This window comes from Prionailurus viverrinus, chromosome B1 (genome assembly GCF_022837055.1).
Source record: "Prionailurus viverrinus isolate Anna chromosome B1, UM_Priviv_1.0, whole genome shotgun sequence".
Classification (NCBI taxonomy): Eukaryota; Metazoa; Chordata; class Mammalia; order Carnivora; family Felidae; genus Prionailurus; species Prionailurus viverrinus.
Window position 1 is genome coordinate 31,176,405 of NC_062564.1, and position 25,482 is coordinate 31,201,886.

Sequence of the window (25,482 nt, forward strand, 5' to 3'; positions counted from 1 at the left end):
TTTCTCTTTCTCCCTGTCTCTCCCTCCCTCTCTCTCTCTCACACACACACACACACACACACACTTGACCTTATATCTTACATATTTTTAAATTCCTTTTAATAATAGCTTTCCCCCACTTGTCTACTTGACCTATGAAGAAGGAAAAGAGGTGGAGTGGTATGTTAAAGTCTTCCACTGATATTCTGGTTGTGTTGATTTTCTACAGATTGTTGCTCGCAATAGAATTTTTGATGCAATATTATTCCAGGCATGAGATGTCCTGGCAGTTAAGCCTTCAGTGTGAACTCTAATCTGTAAAAATATTTCCTGATTCTTGCAAGTTCCTTTTTTTCTTTTTTCTCCGTGAGCCAAAGTGTTTTCTTAAAAAGGTTCCTGAGTGATTTTCCCACCATGCTTCCCGGCCAGCCATCTTGCGACGTTCCAGGTGGCTGGCCCTTGAGAACTGACGTTACTGTGTCTTTCTGCTTCAGGGTGCTGGGTGGTCACTGTCATCGCACTGCCCTGTCATTCAGCTCTGCTGGGGTTCCCTGCCAGCCTTCCTTCAGCTACTGTCCACTATCCTGGTCCCTTGCTTATTCCTGCAGCAGCCCCAGGTCCCCTTGGTCCCGCCGTCCCCACCCCCTTCACTTGCTGTCTATGATCTCCCTCCAGGTGTCCCTCCAGATGTCCCTCCAGGTGTCCCTCCAGGAGAGCAGCTGTCTCCTAAAGGGGGCAGGGCCGGGTGCTGGTTGTGGCAGCAAGTAAACAAGATGTGCTCCCAGCTTGGCGTCTCCTCTTGGCCTCAGATGGTGTCCTTGTCATCCACGAGCAGGTCCCCCAAGCCCACCGTCTTGTCCCTCATCAGGATAGTGCAGTCCATGAACTGGCGCTCCAGGTGGCTCTCCACCCACTCAGCCAGCGCTAATTCTCGCTCGCAGTGTTCACACTTCAGCGGAGGGCCGGTGCACACGGGGACCTCGGTGTCCTGCATGTCGTCCACCTCCGCACGGCTTCCGAGGCTGCAGGGATCGGCTCCGCGTCTGGGGAAAAGCCTGGGACCTCATACACACTGGCCACTTCGTCCACTAGGTCCAGCAGCAGGTCTCTGTACTGTTGCGGGTGAGGAACCCCAGGCGCTCGGCCAGCGCCTGGTCACCACCACCACCCCCTCCCTGGGAACTGCCTGGGGATGCCCTGCAGGAGGTCCGCTAGACGTTGGCCCACAAGTGGTTCAAGTCCAACAGCACCTGCGAGAGCCAAGGGCCCTTGTTTTGTTTTGTAATAAACCATTTATTTATTTATTTATTTAAAAGTTTTATTATTTATTTTTATTATTTTTTGAAAATTTACATCCAAATTAGCCTACAGCGAAATAACGACTTCAGGAGTGGATTCCAGTGATTCATCCCCTAGGTATAACAGAGCCAAGGGCCTTTTTCATGCTTATCACCTGAGCTCTATTCTTGTTACTATCAATTTTACAACCTTTGCTTGCTTTTTTTTTTTTTTTTTTTGAATGCTTATATGTTTGTATTTGAGAGAGAGAGAGAGAGAGAGAGAAAGAGAGAGCACAATCAGGGGAAGGGCAGAGAGAGAGGGAGACACAGAATTTGAAGCAGGGTCCAGGCTCCCAGCTGTCAGCACAGAGCCCGACGCGGGGCTCGAACTCATGAACTGTGAGATCATGACCTGAACCCAAGTCTGGCAATTGACTGACCCAGCTACCCAAGTTCCCTGCTGTGCTTGCTTTTTATTTGCGTTTGCTTGTCTCTATCTTTTTACTTTTAATTTTTTTGCATCAGTTTGTTTTAGGTAAGTCTGCATGTATTTGAATTTAGTCTAGGCCCAATTTGATTATATTTTTAATGAACTACTTTAACATCTTTAATTATTACTTAACAGTCGTATTTCATCTTGTATCAGTCACTGTGTTCCATGGTTTTTAAAATATTTATGTTTTCTCACTGTTTCAAGTTTTGATTTTTTATTTACTTTTTTAAAAAAATATTTCTTTAGTTTTGAGAGAGCTCGTTGAGTGGGGGAGGGTCAGAGAATGGAAGGCAGACGATGGGAATTGGGCTCCACGCTGACAGCAGTGAGATTCATGTGGGACTAGAACTCCTGAACAGTGAGATTATGACCTCAGCCCAAGTCCAAGGCTCAACGGACTGAGCCAGCCAGGTGCCCCTTACTGTTTTCATTTTTTTACGATGAAATACGATGTCTTATTTTTATCTTCTTCAGCATTTTGAAAATCATGTCCTATTTTTATGTCCCTTGGTGACTAATTTTTTCAAAAACGTTCCTTCACTATTTTTTCTAATTACCAGAGTTAAAAATACACATTTCAGACCCTTTCATTTGTGACACGTAATTTCATACACTTTGAAAATGTTCTCTCAAAAATCCCTACATACTGGTATTTATTATTTATTCAGGCTACGCTATGTGCCCCAAGCGAGTCCAAGTGCCGACTACCTCAGCAAACGAGGCAGACCACAGGACCCACCCTCATGGAGTTCACTCTGGCACAGCAAAGACAGGCAAGAAGAAAAATCAGTGTGTCTACACTGTAGAATATGATTTCAGGAAGTCATGGGTCTATATCATTGTTCTCATCTAATTATATTTTATTTTCACGGAAAATATTTTTGCATTGAATAATATAACCAGATTGACAATAATATTTGGGCTTCTTCCTATTCGAACTGGCTATTGCTCCTCATATGCAATAGTTTTCCCCATTGAGAGATCTCAATTTTACCAAATTGCAGGAAGTAAAGATACAAATCTAAGAGCTTCAATGGGACGCCTGGGTGGCTCAGTCGGTTAAGCGTCCGACTTCAGCTCAGGTCACGATCTCGCGGTCCGTGAGTTCGAGCCCCGCGTCGGGCTCTGGGCTGATGGCTCGGAGCCTGGAGCCTGTTTCCGATTCTGTGTCTCCCTCTCTCTCTGCCCCTCCCCCGTTCGTGCTGTGTCTCTCTCTGTCTCAAAAATAAATAAACGTTAAAAAAAATCAAAAAAACAAATCTAAGAGCTTCAAAACTTTCTGAAAACAATTCTAAGAGTTGGTTTTCCTGGCTCTATTTTCTAAGTTCTCACATTACTGAAAATAATTATTTGGGACTTTCATTTATGAAAGAACTAATATTGCTATAAAATTTTTGGATCTACCTTTGTTCCTTAAAATCCTGTACAGTGAAAGACAATCTTGGGCAATTGTTTCATTGCCTCCTGAGATTTCATGTTATGTAAGGCGAAACTTGAGAAAGATTTTTGCCTGTTGTAAATCATCTACTTTATCTGCCTAGAAGCTTCCTTGTGTGTCTCTACAGATGGCTTCTTTCAGTGATTTTACAAATAAAGTATGGAGGCATTTATTTTGCCTGCCTTGTAGCACAACTCATGGAGTAGAAAAGAAAGCAGCTTACACCTGTAATGGCAGGGGGCTCAGAGCTTCAACTAAAGCTTCCACTAAAGCTCTGAGATTCAGACTATTGCAGATGTGCAGAATATGTACAATTTCTACATATGGGTTATTTTATTAAGGGAACATAGAAGTGTGCTATTAGCCTTAGACATTTTTTTCCCCAATTACCTTCTAATTTGTATGAAAATTTCCCCATAGCTTGACGGTTATCTGTGAACTTTGTTTTAGTAAGAGGGTACATTTTCGTCTTTTGTGTTTCCTCTTGAGTGATTTGTCGAAGAGTTTGGCAGATTCCCGAGTGGATGCTAATTAGGAGAAGAAATCCACAGTGTTTGTGATTAGTGACCCGTTTACATGTTCTTTTGAAAGAGAATAGTATTCAGTTTACAAACAATGTATAAGGTGTCAGAAACCATTTCTCAAAATGTATGAGAAATTTAATGTTTCAAACTTTTGAAGAATACTGTCTTGGTCAGAAAGCTATATTGCTCAGCCCTCTTCATTCAAGTGAGAGAAGCCAAATTCAAGCTAGTTGAGAGAAAAAGAGAGAAGAGAATTTACTGGCACATGTGATAAAACATCCCGAAGTAAAAGTAACTTCAAGCATGACTGTCTCTAGCAGCTCAAAAAATGTGAACAACCCATTACACCAATGCAAAAATGTATTCTTTCCAGATTGTCCCAGAAAACTGTGTAGAATCGATGGGCTTATTTTGGGTTTTATGGCTATGCCACGGGAATAGTCATCCCATGAGAATGTTGACTGTCTAGGATTGTCCCTTTCCATCTTATAGGTACACACCATATTATCACGAAGGTTGATTTCATGTTCTAGAATTTTCAGAATATATTTTTAGTTGGTTTTTTCCCCCAGCTTTATTAAGATATAATTGACATATGACATTGTGTTAAGTATACAACATACAACCTGTTTATTTGATATACTTGACAAACTCATTACCACCAAAGCATTATCCGACATCCGCATCATGTCACATAATTATCATTTCTTTTTTTGTGGTGAGAACACTTGAGACCAACTTTCTTAACAGCTTTCAAGTATATAATACAATATTTCCAACTATAATCACCACGTTATACATTAAATACACAGAACTTATTCATGTTCTAATTGGAGGTTTGTACGGTTTGACCAACATCTTCCCTTTCCCCCTACTCCACAGTCCCTGCTGACCACCATTCAAGTGTTTATCTCGGTGTGTATGGCTGTATGGCTTGTTTAGATTCCACATGCAAGTGCTATCATACGGTATTTGTCTTTTTTGACTTTGCCTGTCTCATTTAGCCTAAAACCCGCAAGGTCCATCCATGTTCTCACAAATGTCAGTATGCCCTCCTATCTCGTGTTCTGAATATTCTATTGTATCTACACACCACAACTTCTTTATGCACTTATCTGCTGACACACACTTAGGCTGTTTCCATCTATTGGCTATTGTGAATGATGCTGCAAAGAACATGGGGATCTAGATGTCTTTTTAAGATCCTGTTTTCATTTCTTTCGGATATATACCCCAAAATGGGATTGCTGGGTCATATGGTAGCTCCATTTTAATCTAATCATCACCAAGACCCATGTCAAAATGCTTTCCACCCGCTATGTTTTCTTCTAGGAGTTTTACAGTTTCAGGTCTTACAGCCAAGTCTTTAATCCATTTTGAGTTGCTTTCTGTTCATGGTGTAAGATAGGTGTTCAGTTCCATTCTTTTGCCCGTGGCTCTCCGGTCGTATTCCAACACCATTTATTGAAGATGCTGTCCTTTTACCATTGTATATTCTTGGCTCCTTTGTTATAAATTAGTTGATGATAATGCTGGAGTTTATTTCCAGGTTGTCTGTGCTGTTCCATTGATTTATGTGTCAGTTTTATGCCAATACCATATAGTCTTGATTACTATAGCTTCGCAATATAATTTGAAATCAGGAAGTGTGATGCCTCCAGCTTTGTTCTTTCTTAAGGTTGCTTTGGCTATTCAGTCTTTTGTGGTTCTGTACAACTTTTAGGATTTTTTTCTATTTCTCTGAAAAAATACCATTGGAATTTTTATAGGGATTACATTCAATCTGTAGATCATTTGGGGTAGTATAGACATGTTAACAATATTAATTCTTCCAATCCATGAGCATAAAACATCTTTCCGTTTGTTTGTGTCTCCTTAAAATTGTTTCATCAGTCTTGTAGTTTTCTGTGAACAGATCTTTCATCTTCTTGGTTAAATTTATTTCTAGGTATTTAATCCTTTTTGATGTAATTGTATGTTCCTCCTATGTGCGATTTGTTGGGAGTTTTTATAATGGAGGATGTTGAATTTTGTGAAATTCCTTTTCTGCATCGATGGAGATTATCAGATGATTTTTACCCTTCATTCTCTTAATGTTGTGTATCACATTGCTTAGTTTATGGAATTTGAACCATTCTTGCATCCCTGGAATAAATTCCATTTGAATGTACTGTTGAACTCAGTTTACTAATATTTTGTTGAGAATTTTTACATCTGTGTATACCAGGGATATTGGTCTGTAATTTTCGTTTCTTGTGGTGCCCTTGCCTGGTTCATTATGAGGGTAATGCTGGCCTTGTAAAATGAGTTTAGCAGTATTCCTTCCTCTTCTATGTTTGCAAGATTTTGAGAAGTAATTGTATTAATTCTTCTTTAAATTTTTGGTAGAATTCATCAGTGCTTCATTAGTTCATTAGTTCACTATTTTTGTTGTCTCCACCTATTTGTACACTTTCCAGTTTTCTTCTTGTAACTTATTTTTGGTTTCATAGCATTTTGATTGGAAGGATGCTTGATGTTACTTCAGTCTCCTTAAATTTATGAGGATTTGTTTTGTGGCCTCACATGTGATCCATACTGAAGAATGTTCCGTGTGAGCTTGGAAAGAATGTGTATTATGCTGTTGTTGGACGGAATGTTCTGTAAATGTCTGTTAGGTCCATCTGGTCTAATGTGCAGTTGAAGTCTGATGTTTCCTTATTGATTTCAGAATGCAGTTTCAGAGGTAGCTCCCATGAGGCACCATTTCACACCTACTATGAAAACTATAGTCAAAAAGATGGACAATAACAAGAATTCCAAAGATGTGGAGAAATTGGAATCCTCGTGCATTGCTGGTAGCACTGTAGAACAGTGCAGCTGCTATGGAAATACTTAAGCAGTGTTCCTATATGACTAAGTATTCTATTCCTAGGTATATATCCAAGAGAATTTAAAACTGATGTCTACACAAAAACATGCACACACATGTTCATAGCTTCATTATTCACAACATCCAAAAGCTACCAAAAAACCTGAGTGTCCATCAGTGGATGAACAGGTAAATAAAATGAAAAATTATTCAGCCACGAAAAGAAGCGAAATACCAATACATGCAACAGCATGGATGTACCATGAAAACATGATGGGAAGTGAAAGATGCCAGACACAAATGGTCTGATAGTGTCTGATTCCATTCTTGGAATGTTCGGAATAAGCAAATCCGTAGAGACAGAAGCTATATTAGCATTTCCTAGAGGCTGAGGAGAGGGAACAATAGTGAGTGGGTATAGGGTTTTTCCTGTGATGATGAAAACGTGTAGGAGTTAGTCCTGATGGCTTCACAACTTTGTGAATACACTAACGGCCACTGAAGTCTACACTTCTCAGGGGAGAATTTTGTACTATGGGAATTATGTTATCAATAGAAAAGAAATAATTCTTTTTTTTTTTAAATTTTTTTAACGTTTATTTATTTTTTTGAGACAGAGAGAGACAGAGCATGAACGGGGGAGGGTCAGAGAGAGAGGGAGACACAGAATCAGAAGCAGGCTCCAGGCTCTGAGCTGTCGGCACAGAACCCGACGCGGGGCTCAGACTCACGAACTGCGAGATCATGACCTGAGCCGAAGTCGGGTGCCCAACCGACTGAGCCACCCAGGCGCCCCAAGAAATAATTCTTTAAAAATATAAAGATGGATTCAGAATTAAGAATGTGTAACCAGACATTTTAAATCAGCGCTTCCAAGAAATTATAACATTTCTGGGGAATTCTCTAGCAAGCTAAGAGATGTGGACTGCCTTCAGTTGCTCCAGAGCATAAAGTGCAAACTATCATAAAAGGAACTGTTCAAGGCCCTATTTGTTTTGTTTTGTTAATTAGTGCTGCCTTCCTGTATGGCCAGAATAATTTCATATTTGCAAGTTTTAAATATGATTGATGATAATCATTAATACACAGAAAGCTTCCAAATACTGCTGAATTAAGTGACATTTAACACCTGGAAGATATTTTAGGTCAATTATGATCTACTAAACTACAAAATCAGCATGTTGCTCATGAAGGTTTCTCATAAAGCAGAGTATAATTCAAAAAGTTCATGTGAAAACAGGAAAAGTACATTTTATATATGTAAATAGTTTGCCCAAACAAGGACAAATTCAGGCAAGTAGTCGAAAGTTCTTATTTTCAAATTACAATAAAGGAACTGTAAATAATTCACTGTGTAACATTATTGACTTTTAAACCTATTTTACTTTATCTTTTAAACTTATTTATTTTGAGAGAGAGAAAGAAAGAGAGAGAACGCGCATGCAAGCCGGGGAGGGGCAGAGAGAGAGGGAGAGGGCAAGAATCCCAAGCAGGCTCCACCCTGTAGGCACAGAGTCAGAAATGGGATTGGATCTCGCAAACCGTGAGACCATCACCTGAGCTGAAATCAAGAGTCCAACACTTAACCAAATGAGCCAGCCAGGCGCCCCTAAAACTATTTTATTATAAAACAAACCACAAATACAGGAAGCTCTTCCAAACAAATACACAGCCTGATGAGTTTTTATGAGGCCTTTTTAGAACTACCACCCAGGTGAAGACATGTGGCCTGATTCAATCACAATAACACTCTTACCCCAAGTAACTATTATACTCACCTTTGTAGAGATGACACAAATGTCCATTCTTAGAGATTGTAATTTAATCTTACTTTTTTAAGTGTTCGGATTCCGTGTCAATTTCAGCCCACACATTTCTCCTCCTTCCCTTCCTTTTTCTTATCATTTATCTATTAAGGAATCGAGGACATTTGCCCAGCAGAATATTTCACACTCTCAATTCTACTTATTGTGGACTCATAGTGCAGTTCCTCTGTCTTCTTGAAAATTGGCAGCTGATCGCCAGACTCGATCAGACTCAGGTTCAACTCCTTTGGCAAGACCATGTGGAATGCTGTACTCTCACCAGGAGGTGTCTGTCTGCTTGTCTCTCTTTGTGGACTGAGCAGCTGTTGATACTCAATACCTGGATCCGTTCATTCATTAGTGGTTGCAAAACAATGATCTTTCAATTCATCATTTTTTTTTCATTTATTAAATAAAACGCTTTTACAAAGAGATGCTTTCCCTCTTCTACCGTTTGTACTATCCAGGCAGACAGTTTCTACAGAGCCCAGACAAACGCTTGATTCTTCGCTCTGAATATTTGCCTGGTTTCTGCACGGTGGGGGTAGAGACAAATGACCTACTAGTTTTTAAAGGTTTAATATTCAAGAATAAAAATCTGAGCCCCTACTCTTATGAAAACTAAGAAGTAGAGATTTACTATTCTTGCGTATTTTTCACTTCTTACTGAAGTATATTTAAAGAGTGTCCGTATCATAAGATTGTAGATCAGTGGTTCTTCACAAACTGAACATACCATGTAATCAGCAACCAGATCAAAAACCAAGGCACTCTCACTACCCTAGAACAGCCCCTTCCAGTCACAACCATCTCTAAGGATAACCGCCCCCCACCTTCCTGATATCCAACAACTAATTGTTTCTGTTTTGTTTCTTAGATGAGTGGGATCATACAGTGTATGCTCTTTTGTACTGAGGTTCTTTGCTCTGTCATTATGTTTGCAGTAGTCACTGGATTGTGTATCCATTTTTCTGATAGGATTCAGATTGTTTCCAGTTGCCAGCTGGAGTGTTAAGAACTTTTCAGTGCATGCCTTTTGGGGCACGTAGATGTGCATTTCTTAGGGTATGGATTGCCTTCATTTTTAAACATGATACTAGAACCAGATAGTTTCTTGGGAAAACTACGGAAATATGTAAATAGCTTCATTTAAAAAAAATTTTTTTTTCCAACGTTTTTATTTATTTTTGGGACAGAGAGAGACAGAGCATGAACAGGGGAGGGGCAGAGAGAGAGGGAGACACAGAATCGGAAACAGGCTCCAGGCTCCGAGCCATCAGCCCAGAGCCTGACGCGGGGCTCGAACTCACGGACCGCGAGATCGTGACCTGGCTGAAGTCGGACGCTTAACCGACTGCGCCACCCAGGCGCCCCTTATAGCTTCATTTTTAAACACGATATTAGAACCGGTTAGTTTCTTGGGAAAACCACTGAAATTTCTGAAATTCTTTTATTGAAAAAATGAGTTGTTGTTAATAATTATCACCGTACCTCATTTAGTTTCAAAATTGTAGCTGCTACCGCTGCTGACATCAGGTACCAGCCTGTAACAAATCTCAGAGAAAGTGGCACCGCCCATGGCTGCATTCAATCCACTGTCTATGTTTGTCGCAAAGAAAAACCGTAGACAGTTCAACGCCGGAGGGGAATTTCACTTTTTCTTTTCGATGCCCTCTCGAAGCTCTGTCTGCTCCCTCAGAGCAGTGCCCGTTTACAGGCCAGCAGTCGCTGAAGCAGCTCTGCTTAAAAACCTGAATTACCTGGAAATCTATTTTTAATTTACTTTTATAGGGATTCATCACCTGCTATGGGATAAATCATCCTCCCTCCCCCAAATTCATACGTGGAAGTCCTAATCCCCAGTACCTCAACATATGACCTTATTTAGAAATAAAGTCATTGCATGTGTCATTAGTTAAGATCAGGTCATTAGGGCGGGCCCTAATCCAGGATGACAGGTGTCCTTATATAAAAGGGCAAATCTTGGGGGCACCTGGGTGGCTCACCGAGGTGCTCACCTCGGCTGAGCATCTTGATTTCGGCTCAAGTCATGATTTCATGGTTGGAGAGATAGAGCCTCGTGTTGGGTCTGTGCTGACTGCATGGGGCCTGCTTGGGACTCTCTCTCCCTCTCTCTCTGTCTCTCCCCGCCACATGCACGCACACACACACACACACTCTCTCTCAAAATAAATAAATAGCTAAGAAAAAAAAAAGGGCAAATCTGGACACAGACCTGCACACAGGGAAAAGGCCATGCGAAGAGGAAGGCAGAGATTAGGGTGATGCTTCTACAAGCCAAGGAACGCCAAAGATCGACCACAAGTCACCAGAAGCTAGGAGAGACACATAGAACAGACCCACCTCTCACATCTCTCAGAAGAATCAACCCTGAAGATACCTTGATCTCAGACTTCGGGTCTCCTGAACTGTGAGCCAATAAATGTCTCTTATGTAAGCCTCCCAGTGCGTGGTACTTTGCAACAGCAAACTTACACATCACCCTTTATAACGTGGTATCCTTGGCCGTTGCCCATTGTCATGATCCTTAATTTGGACTCTAACTTGGACTTCTAACTGACTGACAGCGTGAAATCTTGAGTAAAAGGTTCAGCCTCCCTCTGTAAGCATCTGTGTCTTCTTACGTGTAATTAGGATAAAAATCATACCTCTATCACAGGCTTGCTGTGAGAATGGAGTAAAACCTGCATCTAAAGAACTTCTGAAAGTATCTCTAAATGGTAATTATTTTTTTTTTTTTTGCAGAAATATCAGAGCTTTATTCAAAGTTAGGCCTTTCTAACCAAAGAACCTCTATTCTTTTTTAAAATATAATTTATGGGGCGCCTGGGTGGCGCAGTCGGTTAAGCGTCCGACTTCAGCCAGGTCACGATCTCGCGGTCCGTGAGTTCGAGCCCCGCGTCAGGCTCTGGGCTGACGGCTCGGAGCCTGGAGCCTGTTTCCGATTCTGTGTCTCCCTCTCTCTCTGCCCCTCCCCCGTTCATGCTCTGTCTCTCTCTGTCCCCCAAAAAATAAATAAACTTTGAAAAAAAAATTAAAAAAAAATAAATAAAATATAATTTATGGACAAATTGGTTTCCATACTAAATAGCAATTTTTCAAATAAGTATTAACTTTTATCATTATATACTAAGTCGCAACCATAATAAATTCCAAAAAGCAGGACTCGTACAAGCCGCATTCTGTAGAACACAGAAACATGCACGAAATAAATAAATAGACGCAAATTATCCTTCACAACAGATACAAAAGGGCAATAAAAGCTGATGTTACAGACCGTTTGAGGACAAGGCCATCGTGGCATCATATCTTATGGATACAACCACAAAATAAAATAAAAATGGATAGCTTTAAATGCGTTCCGTCAAGGAAACATTTTCAGGACAAAATAAAACAGGTAGCTCATGAAGCCAGAAAAAGTCACAAAGTGATTCTAAGCCAGCAGGATGAAGAAACTGATGATGACAAAAGCAGGAGAAAAATGGCATTCTGGTAACCAACGTTTGCAAAGCATTTCCTAGACACCAAGCCCTGTGCTCCATCCTTTTCCCAGACTGTCATGGAATGATCAGCACAGTCTTATGAGGTAGGTACTACGATTATTCCCATTTTACAGGTAAGGACACTGAGGTTTCAGAGCTGGCGTAACTCACCCAAGATCATAAAACGGAGGCAGGATGGTGTCCCAGGAAGTATGACCACAGACCCCAAGTTCTTAATCACTGTATACTCCCCCGGTCTTCTTCCGTCAAGGTACAACTGGTCACTCACGTTCTAGAGAACACCTCCCTTACTGCCTCTCATATACTGTTTCTACCGCGTATCCTGTGCATTTGAATTTAGTGATTTCTTATAACTCGCTCTCACGGCGCCACATCCCCCAGCCCCATGCACACACCCACACCTGATGCTTGTTTGAGCCCTCTCCATCATGAGACACGAGCGACACGGTTGAACAATCCTCATTCCTAGGCCGGACGTCTAACCATTGGTGAACAGCTGGGCCGCCTACCATTCAAATATGGAAAGGGCCTCAGGGCCCAGCCCTCCTGTGTCCGTCTCGCATATGGCCACTTCTCATCTCTGCTGCTTGGAGGGCACAAGCGGTCCCTGGAGCCCACCTCTGCCTACACCTTGCTGCCAGTGCTCCTCACTGTTTTCTCTGCCCTTCTAAAGGCTTCTGAAATTGGCCATCCGTGGCTTCCTTCACCCACAAATGATTTAAAGTCAAATTGAGAATAGATTTTTTTTTTCTCCACGTAAGATCCACAAATAAGAACGCGTTCCAAGGACAGGAAAAGAAAAATTTAGTATTGGTAGATCTCTGGTTTCTATCAGCTCGGTAGATATTATTCATTAACCAAGAGAGTCAAATCTCCACTCTCATAAAAACAAATTAAATGCAGTTAGCTGAAATACACCTTTATTTGGTTCTTGTAGTTTTTCAGCTGTGACAAAGTAAACCTTTTCTTTTTTTTTTTTTTAAGGATCTTTATATAACATAAGAGATCGGTTTGGCATATCCTAAGACAAACCCCACCAACGGAACAAAGGTAGATTACAATTAGTTGTTTTGTAAGCATTATTTTTGGAAAGCCCAGTGTTGATTTCAGCTTTGCACATACCGTATAATGATATAGTAAAGCTGGAAGCGTACACATTTAGAGACCGTAATTACAGCAGTGCTGTGCTTGACTCCCTTATTTGCTAAGCTGAGTTGAAAACTGAAGTTAAGTGGAGCCAGAGTCTACCCAGCTTACTCCACAAATTTATCCCACTTAGAAAACAAGTAAGAATTACAACAACAACACGATGCTTTAAAAAAAAAAAAAAAAAGAAAGAAACTGCTGTAGTTTTTACCCCTTTGGAATTTGATGCCCACTGAGGTAGAAAGGAAAAAAAAATAGGGATTTTCATTGGATTTTTATTGCCATTCAAGGAAAAACAGTTTGGGTTAGGTCTTTTGGTTTCTATTCGTGTACCCCGTCATAATCAGCGGGCCTCAGTCTGGCTGTCTCTTCACATTTCACATCCTTCCTAAAATGTCTTGGGTTCAGAGAAATTCGGAATGTACTTTGTGCTAAACACTCTTTCTTTTCCTTTTTAAGTCACTGTAAACATTTACCTCGGCTTCAGATTCGTTTGCACTTATCCCATCCAAACTTCTCACCGCCTAACCCTGCACGGACTAAAATAAAACCAAACACTCTTGCTTATAAAAGACACCGGATTCCAGAATCTCTCTGCAGATTCTACTAGGCACTTTCTTCGTGGAGGCATGACGTTCTCTTTAGCCAAGTATAGCTGAATTAAAATATCCACTGGGTTTTCATTCCATCTGAGCCTCCTTGTCCCAGCTGAGCCCCGGGGTTGCTGCTGGGCGCAGCCCTTTCCAGCCTGCATGGCTCTTGGTTCCATGATAACTCCATGATTGAAATCCAGTGTACTCAAAACTCATCGTCTTCCCTTCCCAAATCTGTTTTCCCTTCTGAGTTCATTCTCAGGAAATGGTACCACCTGCTCCTGCAGCCCCAGCCAGAACCCAGAAGTCACCCTTCACCTCCCACCATGCCACCAGAGCGGGTACATTCACCTTCTAGCATTCGAATTGGCTTTGCCTTTCGTTGCCCCAGTCTATGCAGCATTGTTTCCTGTCCACATCTGTGCAGCGACCTCCTAAAACTAGTTGCTCTGTCGCTAGACTTGTCTCTCCCCAATCCCTTGCTCACTTAAAAATGGTGATCTTTCTGGGGCTCCTGGGTGGCTCAGTCGGTTGAGCAGCCGGCTTCGGTTCAGGTCACGATCTCGCGGTCCGTGAGTTCGAGCCCCGCGTCGGGCTCTGGGCTGACGGCTCGGAGCCTGGAGCCTGTTTCCGATTCTGTGTCTCCCTCTCTCTCTGCCCCTCCCCCGTTCATGCTCTGTCTCTCCCTGTCTCAAAAATATATAAAACGTGGGGCGCCTGGGTGGCACAGTCGGTTGAGCGTCCGACTTCAGCCAGGTCACGATCTCGCGGTCCGTGAGTTCGAGACCCGCGTCGGGCTCTGGGCTGACGGCTCAGAGCCTGGAGCCTGTTTCAGATTCTGTGTCTCCCTCTCTCTCTGCCCCTCCCCCGTTCATGCTCTGTCTCTCTCTGTCCCAAAAATAAATAAACGTTGAAAAAAAAATTTTTTTTTAATAAATAAATAAATAAATAAATAAAACGTTTAAAAAAATTAAAAAAAAATAGTGATCTTTCCTTTCGACAATAGCCAAATTATGGAAAGAGCCTAAATGTCCATCCACTGATGAATGGATAAAGAAATGGTGGTTTATATACACAATGGAGTACTACATGGCAATGAGGAAGAATGAAATATGGCCCTTTGCAGCAACGTGGATGGACCTGGAGGGTATTATGCTAAGTGAAATAAGTCATACAAAGACCGATACCGTATGTTTTCACTCTTATGTGGATCCTGAGAAACTTAACAGAAGACCATGGGGGAGGGGAAGGGGAAAAAAAAGTTAGAGAGGGAAGGAGGCAAACCATAAGAGACTCTTGAAAACTGAGAACAAACTGAGGGTTGATGGGGGGTGGGAGGGAGGGGAAGGTGGGTGATGGGCACAGGGGAGGGCACCTGTTAGGATGAGCACTGGGTGTTGTATGGAAACCAATTTGACAATAGATTTCATATTAAAAAAATTATAAATTTATAATAAACTGCTATTTAATGGGGAAAAAAATAGTGATCTTTCTAAAGGGAAAATTTGCTCACCTGAATCCTCTTCTCAAAACCATTCCATGGTCTCCCATCACTTTTGGAATAAATTACAAATTTCTGAGTAGATTTCACCAGGCGCTTCTTCACCTGCTCTTATCTTCCCTTTCACTCTTCTTTGCTCCTCCCTGCCTGTCTCTCACAAAGTCAAGGGAATTGCCCTCAGCTCCCCAAGTGTGTGCTGATATTTCTTCCCTTTGGGCCTTCTAGCTGTTTAGCATGATAATAGCTCTGACATACTGACTGTTTTATCATGTACCTGGCGCTGTTCTTCTTTTTTCTTGACTTTTTTAAAAGTTATACTTTTTAAATTTATTTTAACTTATTGTCAAATTGGCTAACATACAGTGTGTAAAGTGTGCTCTTGGTACCTGGCACTGTTCTACATAGAGTTAGTTCTGCTGTGATGTGATATTTATCTTGCAAAACATCACCATGCTGTGCAAAATCATGCGATCAAAATCTTTATGGAAAAAATGGAGTTGGGGGTGTACCACCCAAAATACAAATCAGTGACACATTTTAAAAAGCTAGAAAGTGAATAAAAACTTTGACATAAATTTGATGGTTAAGAAACACATAAATACTCATCATACATATTTTTGCTCTTCTTCAAGGATTCCCAACACAGAGCTCCTAAAACCCTTGGAATTTCCTGAGATAGGGGTGAGAGAGGAATATCTTTTGTTATTCATAAGCCCTTTTCAGGGGTTTATGCTAATGAGTCACTCTTGAGGATACAGGCTGGTTATCAGAGGAATCAACTTTGTGATTAGAGGGAGGGAACTTTTAGCTCAGGCTCCTGACCTTTGGGGAGGAGACCGGGCTGGAGATTGAGTCAATGGCCAATGGCCAATGGTTTTAGTTTCTCAGGTGATTTGAATGTGCAGCCAGAGTTGAGATCCACTTGGAGCAAAGCTGAACCTGCAGGTGCAAAACATGTTTTTGCAGAGTGATGTGAGAGCCAGAAAGGTCCTTAGCACCTCCACCAGCATTTGGACTGATTGGCCTTGAGTTCTCTACTGGCCCCAGAAAGTCTGCAAGCCTGTGATCAGTAAGACCACGCCTAGAAGAGAGCAATTCAAAGCACAACATTAAACTAGATCTGAAGCATTTGTATAATCTCCTCAAACCAGATTTTATATTATGAATTGATACACATACTGTGCCCCCAATTTATTTTTGTGAATTCCAAAACATTCTTGTCTCAGAACAAGAAAATCAGCATTCGATAACCTATTAAGTAGGTGAAGAAGTGTCAGATGCATGGAAAGATTTTAAGAATTGTGACAGTTTGGGGTGCCTCGGTGGCTCAGTCGGTTGAGTGTCCGACTTCAGCTCAGGTCAGGACCTCACGGTTCATGAGTTCGAGCTCCGCGTAGGGCTCTGAGCCGACCTCTCAGGCCTGAAGCCTGCTTGGGATTCTGTGTCTCCCTCTTTCTCTGCTCCTCCTCTGCTCACGCTCTGTCTTTCTCTCAAAAATAAATAAAGATAAAAAAAAAAATTGTGACAGTAGTACCATTGGGTGATGAGTGTAAAACAGACAAATTGATCAGAACAGCAGTATTTTCTATGATGATTTAAAAGTTTAAGAATCAAGGTAAGCTCGTGACCCCAGGTTAATGGGGCAACTGTCACAGAATGTACCATAAATTATTAAAGTTTTCCATTCAGCCAGATGAAATGGGCAGAGAACAGTGTTTTCCAATGCGTATTTCATGAAATCCCCATTTCTTCAGATTATATGGGAAATGCTAGGTGAAATAAAATGAGACAGGTTTCTTTACTGTCGGATTTTTAGTCTTTCTTACGAAGATGTAGAAGGTGAATGTCTAAGAAAGAGATGACAGTAAACTACGTCTTCAAAATTTCTTTTTTTCTCTCCGTAGATTTGTACTTCCAAAACACATATTGTTTTAAGTCCCAGCATAGAGGGCTGGGGGGAATGAGAACCAGTCAATTCCATCTTTCTCAAAACTGCTTCTAGCTCGTCTAAATATGGGGTTATAACTCTATGCCTTAGGTCATCTTCCCTGCCACTGGGTTCTGGACTTCACCGGGGCAGGGGCCCGCTCTAGGGACCAGAAGGAGCCTTAGCCAGCATGTCAGACTCCATCCGGCCTCTGCCTCCCTCACAGCAACCACCCGGAGAGGGGGGCGAGGATGACAGGGAATCCTAGGCACTCAGACCACTGCCCACACACAGAAATAGTCCTGTGGAGAACTGTCCCAGGTTGGGCCTGGACCTTCTTCAAAGAGCAGGGAGGCTGGCTTCTGAGGCAATATGGCTGGTTGTGGGGAGCGGGAGGCGGGGGGAACCTTGCTCTCTCTGCCTGTGCTCTACTCACCCCTTCACCAGCAAGCTCTCCTCTGCCCCAAAGAGACTTTGACATAAAACAGTACATGAATCAGTAAAGAAGTATAATACAAGAACTGAAAAAAAAACACAAAAAAACCCTTTCGTTTGCATCTCAAATTAAGCCGGGAATACATATGCTAACATAAATGAATAAGCTATTTATCCATGTGCAAAGAAATAATCTCTCCACTCACTGATGAAAATAACCCAACGCCCACTTCTACAGTAATCATGGGCTCCTGGTCCTCAGACTTGGCTACATCTGGGTTCACGGTGGCTCTCGGATGGGTGGTTTTTAGCTCTGTCCATCATTGTTGGTTTTTTTAAATATTTATTTATTTTCGGGGAGACAGAGAGACAGAGTGCAAACAGGGGAGGGGCAGAGGGAGAGGGAGACACAGAATCTGAAGCAGGCTCCAGGCTCTGAGCTGTGAACACAGAGCCCGACTCTGGGCTTGAACCCATCAAGTACTAGATCATGACCTGGGCCGAAGTCAGACGCCTAACCGACTGAGCCACCCAGGCGCCCCCATCGTTGTTTTTATGATGTATGATACTTCCCATCTCTAATACCTAGTCTCTGTGCTTCTTCTCAGGTTTTGAACAAGTGCTATGCAATTTACAAATCTTCCTGAATAGTAAAATGGACAAATGAGTTTTCTCTGAGCATGAAAGACAAATTGGTAAATGGACTAGCCTGGTCTGGGAGCCAGAACTTCAATGAATTTTCCAGCTTCAAATACAACGAACGCTATTTCACAGTGAGTTATTCTTCTCGGTTTCATTTTTGTAGTATGAATCCTGGATTTAAAATTAGCATGAAAAAGCACTTTCTTGTAGATAGATTCCTACTTCAGGCTGCTTTAAAGCTGCAAAAGGCTTGGTTCAGTGAGTGCCAACCACATAAAAGAACCACCCTCCGGGGCAAAGAATGTTCCTTTCTTCCTTGCAATCTTCGGACTGCTGGATCCCCCCAAAGCTGTCAGGGAAAAGAAATCTTTTCTCCTCTTTCCAGGGAAAGGAAATTCTAGAGTAAAGACTAACCATTTAAATAATGATCTGTAAATCTTTTCATTAGTGGCCAGAGGGCAGAGTCCTTTAAAGGAGCGAGTGCCGACTGTGGCCACTGTTCAATTTGCTCTGTCCTGGAGCCCTGCAGGAAAATGTGTCCTAAGGTAAGGGAATAACAACCCCTGCAGGGCCAGCCAAGAGGTGTTCCTGAGCTCTCTGTCATTCATATGTGCTGTCCAGAATGCCCCAAAGCCTCTCTAGACTCTATAAAATAAGAATAAAGAGGGGCGCCTGGGTGGCTCGGTCGGTTAAGCATCCGACTTCAGCTCAGGTCACGATCTCGTGGTCCGTGAGTTTGAGCCCCCCCGTCGGGCTCTGGGCTGATGGCTCAGAGCCTGGAGCCTGCTTCCAATTCTGTGTCTCCCTCTCTCTCTGCCCCTCCCCCGTTCATGCTCTGTCTCTCTCTGTCTCAAAAATAAATAAACGTTAAAAAAAAAATTAAAAAAAAAAAAGAATAAAGAAATACACCTACAGAAATTAAGGAATAGAAAATAGAAAGTCAGTAGAGATGATGAATAAATCTAAGGGCTCCTTCTTTTGACACTATCTTATTCCCTTGCCTTCCTTTTATTTTCTTCAGAGCACTCAAATTCCACTGCATTTTTGCTTGTTTCCTTCATATTCCCCCTTCTTCTTCAACAGTATGATCCCAAAACTGGAAGGGCCTTTTACTGTTTTGTTCACAAAGATACTCCCAGCACCTGTTAATTACACTGTGTGGAAGAGAGTAGGAGCTCAATAATTATTGTTCACTAGATGGAAAATAAAGAAGGAAATGAAAACAACATATGCTGGGGCGCCTGGGCGGCTTAGTCAGTTAAACGTCCGACTTTGGCTCAGGTCATGATCTCACTGTTTGTGAGTTTGAGCCCTGCATCAGTATCTGTGCTGACAGCTCAGAGCCTGGATCTTGCTGTGGACTCTATCTCCTTCTCTTTCTGACCTTCCCCTGTTCACACTCTGTCTCTCTCTCAAAGATAAACATTAAAAAAAAAGTTTAAAAACCCAACATATGCCCAATAGAAAACATCAGACAAAATACATGTAATCTTGATATATATATAATCTATCTATATCTACATGTAGGTATAGTATATATATATATATATATATATATATAAAATCTTGGAAAAATTAGCTAAAAATATATAAACAATAAATGTTTTTATATTTTAGTTACACTTTATATCACATTAGTTACATGTTCTTTGCATGTTAGTTATACTTTATATCAGTAAGTCCCAGGTAAATTAAGATGATAATGTTAAACAAAATACAAGAATGAAATATTTATAAACTTGGGTCCTGGGCTGGGAAAAGTCTTTATAAAAGTGATCCCAGAGCAAGCAAAATGGAAAAGATTGGTAGTTGTGAATGTCTTCAAAGAACAAAAAAAACTTTCCAATGTTTAGAAACAAATAAACTAGGAAAGTATTTGCAACATACACTATAAACAAAGGATTTGCATTGCAATTATAAAAGAGCCTTTAAAATTCAAGAAAAAGATAAGTGATATTCACTAGCCTTATTGTGGGGGATCGTTTTGTAAAGTTTAAAAATATTGCATCACTATGATGTACACCTGAAACTAAAATATTGTATGTTAATTATACTTAAAAGTGTGCCTTTTCAAAATAGACAAAATGTAGAGACAAGCGATTCACCAGAGAAAAAATGCAGGTGGCCAATAAACAGGAAAATGTAGAAATGCAAGCTCCTTGTAACCTCATTTTCACCTATTATAATGGCCCAAAAGATAGCTAATAAAGGCAGATAGTCTTGGTAAAGATGCTGAGCACTGAGGATGGCTTGGCAAATTGGGTCTTTCTGGAAAAGAGTCTCACAATTATACCTATTATACAAATCTTTAAAATAAGAGTAACTGTTACAACAGTAGTTTTGCCTCTCAGAATTTGTTGTAAGAAAAATGCTAAGGAAATAGCCAAGATTTAGTCACAGAGACGACAATAACAATGCTGTTTATTATAGTCACCCTAAATTGGAAACAAACTAAATATCTATCAACTTTGAATTCAAAAACCAATCATGATTTATCTACATGATTTATATGGCCATTAAAAACAATTATGGACTGGGCATTAGTTGACATTGAACTATTCTTAATATTATTAAGAATATGATATGGAGGGGCGCCTGGGTGGCGCAGTCGGTTAAGCGTCCGACTTCAGCCAGGTCACGATCTCGCGGTCCCGGAGTTCGAGCCCCGTGTCAGGCTCTGGGCTGATGGCTCAGAGCCTGGAGCCTGTTTCCGATTCTGTGTCTCCCTCTCTCTCTGCCCCTCCCCCGTTCATGCTCTGTCTCTCTCTGTCCCAAAAATAAATAAAGGTTGAAAAAAAAAATTAAAAAAAAAAAAAGAATATGATATGGACTGCGTTATGTTTTCTTTTAAAGTTCCTATCTGTTAGAGATACATTCAGAGGTAGGTGAAATGGTATCATGTCTTCATTTGGATTGACTTGAAATATCCCTCCCTTTCCCATTCCAAAAAGTATGTGGGTAAAAGAGATGAAAAAAAAAATGATGACTCTGGGGGTCAGTACTGTGTGACCCTGGGCAAGTGACTTGCCTCTCTGTGCTACAGCCCCCATGTGACATGAGGCCAATAGTAAAATTTACTTCTTCGGTTGTTGTGAGGGTTGAATAAAACAATATGGGCATCATTTTCCCACAGTGTCCGGTGCAGAGTTAGGTACCTTCCCAGGATATGGAACATGCAAGGTCGTAGCAGGTGCTCAGATGTGTCTTGTGATCTTCAGAGGGCAGACTACCCTGCTTTTGAAAGGTTAGCTTTTTTCTTCCAACGCATGCCCGTATTTTGATGGTGCAGGGGTAAGGAGGTCTGGATAACACCAGTGGGGAGAATCCCACGCTGCTGGGAGAGAGCCAAATACTAGCAAAGAGAGTTACTTAATGGCTCAGAGTATCTCTGCTAGAGGAGAAGAAAAAACTGCTTCTTCCACAGTTGTTCTGGGTTTCCTCTGTTGCCTGTAATAACTAAAAAAGCGGTAGAGAGTGGGCAGGAATTGAGTGCGGAGGCCGGGCCAGAGACTGACTTCAGAACCAGCCCTCTGACCCACTGGCTCATTCTTGGTTTTCCTTCCTGAGCGTCATTTTAATTTGGGTAGGATCTTTCTGCCCAATGCAAAAGACTCACTAGTATGGGCATTAAAACTAATATGGGCTCTTCAGCTTAGAGGTGCCCAGAGGGCAGCCCTGTGCATAGGTCTGTTCCAGGGCTCTGCAGGGAAATTTATCCTCAGTTATTTTCCAACTGAGGCCAACATTGGGAGTCTCTGGTCCGTCTCTCTTCCTGTTAGATCCTCGGGGCGGGGGGGGGGGGCGGGGGAGCATGGCTTAATCAATGAAAAGAGTTATAGGGTGGGATGGACGGGTCGATAAACGGTAGAGAAGAAAACGATCTTGGTCTGTTTCAAATTACACTTAATAAATCACAAAGTGTCGTAGATGAGCTGAGAATAGGAGTCCAAATTATTCTTTCTTTCTAAAACATTCAAACTCATCTCTGAAGCACCGAGTGATTAGACAGACAGGTGTGGCTTCTAATGCAGGCTTTAAAAATAAGACACGATGGGGGCCCCTGGGTGGCTGAGTCGGTTAAGGGTCGGACTCTTGATTCCACCTCGGGTCGTGATCTCATGGTGCTTGGGTTTGAGCCCTGCCCTGACAGTGCAAAGCCTGCCTGGGATTCTCTCCCCCCTTCCCCACCCTTCTCCCATGCTCTCTTTCTCAAAAATAAATAAATAAACTGTAAACTAAACTAAGGCATGATGGGGGGAAAGATTTGGTTCTTTTAGTTCTGTGTGGATATACTATATATCCTCAGCGTGAGATCGCTATGTCTTTCACGAATGAATATCACCATCTCAGTCCACTTGCCTGTCATAAAGGCAACACTGCACAGCTTCTTGATTTTTACTCCTTCCCTTATTTAAACACATTTCTTTAAATCAAAAGGAAAGTTTCAGTTTTACAAATACTGGGGAAATGCGGAGTTCAAGGCTATTATTCTATTTGCAGTCTTCCATCCATATCTTCCACTATTGCAGCCAAATCCTTAATGGGTAAGGACGAATAACAAGGACCCTGGGAACACCCAGCTGTAAGGACATTGATGCAGAAAAACATGATCCTCCAGAAATACTGATTGTGCTTCGGACAATAGAATCAAGGGTAGTGTGTTAGTTTGCTTGGGCTGTCATAACGACTTACCATAGGCTAGGTGGCTTCAACAAACAAATTTATTTGCTCACAGCGCTAGAGGCTAGAAGTGCAAGGTCAAGGTGTCAGTAAGGGTGATCTCTTCTGAGGCCTCTCTCCTTGGCTTGTACATGGCTGTCTTCTCCTTGCAAGACCCACACCAGCTTGCTCTTCCCTGTCTGTCTCCTAACCTTTTCTCTCTATAAGGCCACCAGTCATATTAGATTAAGGGCTCACTGATATGGCTTTATTTTACCTTAATTACTTCTTTAAAGGCCCCCTCTCCAAATATAGTCACATTATGAGGAACGGGGGTGCAGGAGGTAAGGAGTAACAGGAAAATTCAACATAAGAATTTGGAGGGCACAATTCCACCCATGACATCCAACCTTCTGGTCCACAAAGTTCATATCTTTCTCATATGCAAAATACATCTACCCCATTACAACAGCCCCAAAGCGAACCTATTCCAGTTTCAACTTGAAGTCCAAAATCTTGACTAAATATCATCCAAATCAGATACAGGAGAGACTCAAGGTCTGATCCGTCCTAAAGCAAAATTCCTTCTTGGCTGTAAACCTTTGAATCAGAAGGCAAGTTATCTGCTTCCAAAATACAATGGAGAGACAGCCATAAGATAGATATTCCCTTTCTACAAGGAAGAAATAGAAAAGAAGGAAGCAGTCATGGATCCAAGCAAGTCTGAAAAATAGCAAGGAAAGTTCCATTAGATCTTAAGCCTCAAAAATAATGTTTGGTCCAGCACTCTGTCCTCTAGGCCTACCTACTCTAGTGGCACCCCTGCTTTTCTGGTCCGCCAGGACAGTGACCCTGATTGGATAGACTATGTGGTTTGGGGACAGGAGCACTAGACTGAAGAGACCCTAGGTGTGGCTCTAATAACCAGCTCTGCGACTTTGAACATGACATTCAACGTCTCAGCATCTGGTTTCCTCATCTATAAAGTGAGATGGCTACCATTTCCAAGGCTATTTTTTATCTCTAAAATTATTTAGGTTGATAAGGAACGTTGGTCTTCTTTTTTGACTATTTCTGTCCTCACAAGAGGATAGATGCTCACTGATTCCAAAATACAAAAATGCAATAATATTTAGGGACCATTTATCTGTCTACAGAGATCACTAACATGATTTTTACAAAATAGTAAAGGAGATGTAGCCATTTTTCAGGATTCCTAATCAAGCAGTAAATCAATAAAACTTGAAACTAAATTCAAAGACATGCTTAATACAATAAAATGCAGACTTTTAGGTTTTGATCCAAGAATATGAAGTTCAGGTGCCTATTTACAGACCTGGCAATATGATAGCCGAAATCACCACTGTGGAGAAGCACTCTGTGTAACCAAATCCCTTCCTGCAAATCTGGGGAAAATTCTATTTTCAATGACACTTGGCACATCCTTCAGCAACTAATTGCCTACTCATTCAGCAGTTCTCCATTTCTCCAGTTAAAAATCCCCCATCTTTTGTCTTGAAGATGCAGGCAGGAAGTGTTGCAGCAGGAAAATTAGAGAAAATGCAAAGGAGTTAAAATGAGAGCTGATTCAAGCCATTAGAAAAATGTGAGTCAGCAGGAGGTAAAACTAAATTATAAGAACCCTGAGGTTAGCAAGTCTCACAGGCTCAGTGCATCAGAGTGCAATCATCTCATTAGGTAGCAAATCATGCCAATGAATTAATTAGCATTGTCATTTCTTAATAACATTGAAAGAACCTCAAGAAAGCCCTTTCATCGTCTTCAGCAATCCAGATCTCTAAAAGTTTAGATCTATCTTCATTCCAAGTGTTCTTTCAAGTAGAATCCAAGCCACAAGCTAATACTGGCCACTCGTCAAGCTGAGCATGGGAGGAGGGGGGTCATCTGCACTTGGGTGATGACTGTACATGTTGCAGAAGATCTGTAAGTGACTGGGATTATTGACTATCAGAGACAGGAAGGAATTTAGAAGTTGTCCAACTGAATATTGTGACTTGTCAGATGATCTCCAGTTCAGGAAAGTGAAGTACCTTGCCTAGACCACCCAGAAGATATAGGAATTCTTCACTATGTTCAACATTCTCCCAACTAAACTGACTCTATACCATAACACACAAAGGATTTTGTCTTTTGTGGGGTTTGTTTGGTGTTTCGTTTTAATTTTGAAGAAGATATATGTGATAATTCTTTATTTCTAGTGGTCAGAAAGAGAGGTGAAGCTTTCAGCCAAAGTATAAACATAAAAAATTATATATATATATATACACATATATATGTATGTGTATATATCTATATGTATGTGTGTATATAAATATATATACACACACACATATACACACAATAATGCTCATACATATTTAACAATGTTCAGGTGTGTGTATATATATATATATATATATATATACACACACACATATATGTTATATTTACATTTGGACATCCATTATAAAAAAGATCAGCCAGTTTTCAGGCCTGGAAAGAAACATCTTTCATTTTGCTCAAATAATTGTTAAATATAAAAGGCAAGTAGCATAGGGAGAGAAAGTTGCATTCGGAATAAACAAACGGCAGCTTGGATTTGCTTGTGTCCCTTTTTCAACAGTGTGTTCTAGAACAGTACCAGAGTTGTTTTAGGGATTCAATGGCTGACATTCAAAGTGCCTA

General features: G+C 41.3%; 1 pseudogene; it reads right to left on the bottom strand.

The window, feature by feature from the left end:
• Positions 1-626: 626 nt before the first annotated feature.
• LOC125164736 (5'(3')-deoxyribonucleotidase, cytosolic type-like) overlaps positions 627-25,482 on the bottom strand; it is a 52,195-nt pseudogene continuing 27,339 nt past the window's right edge.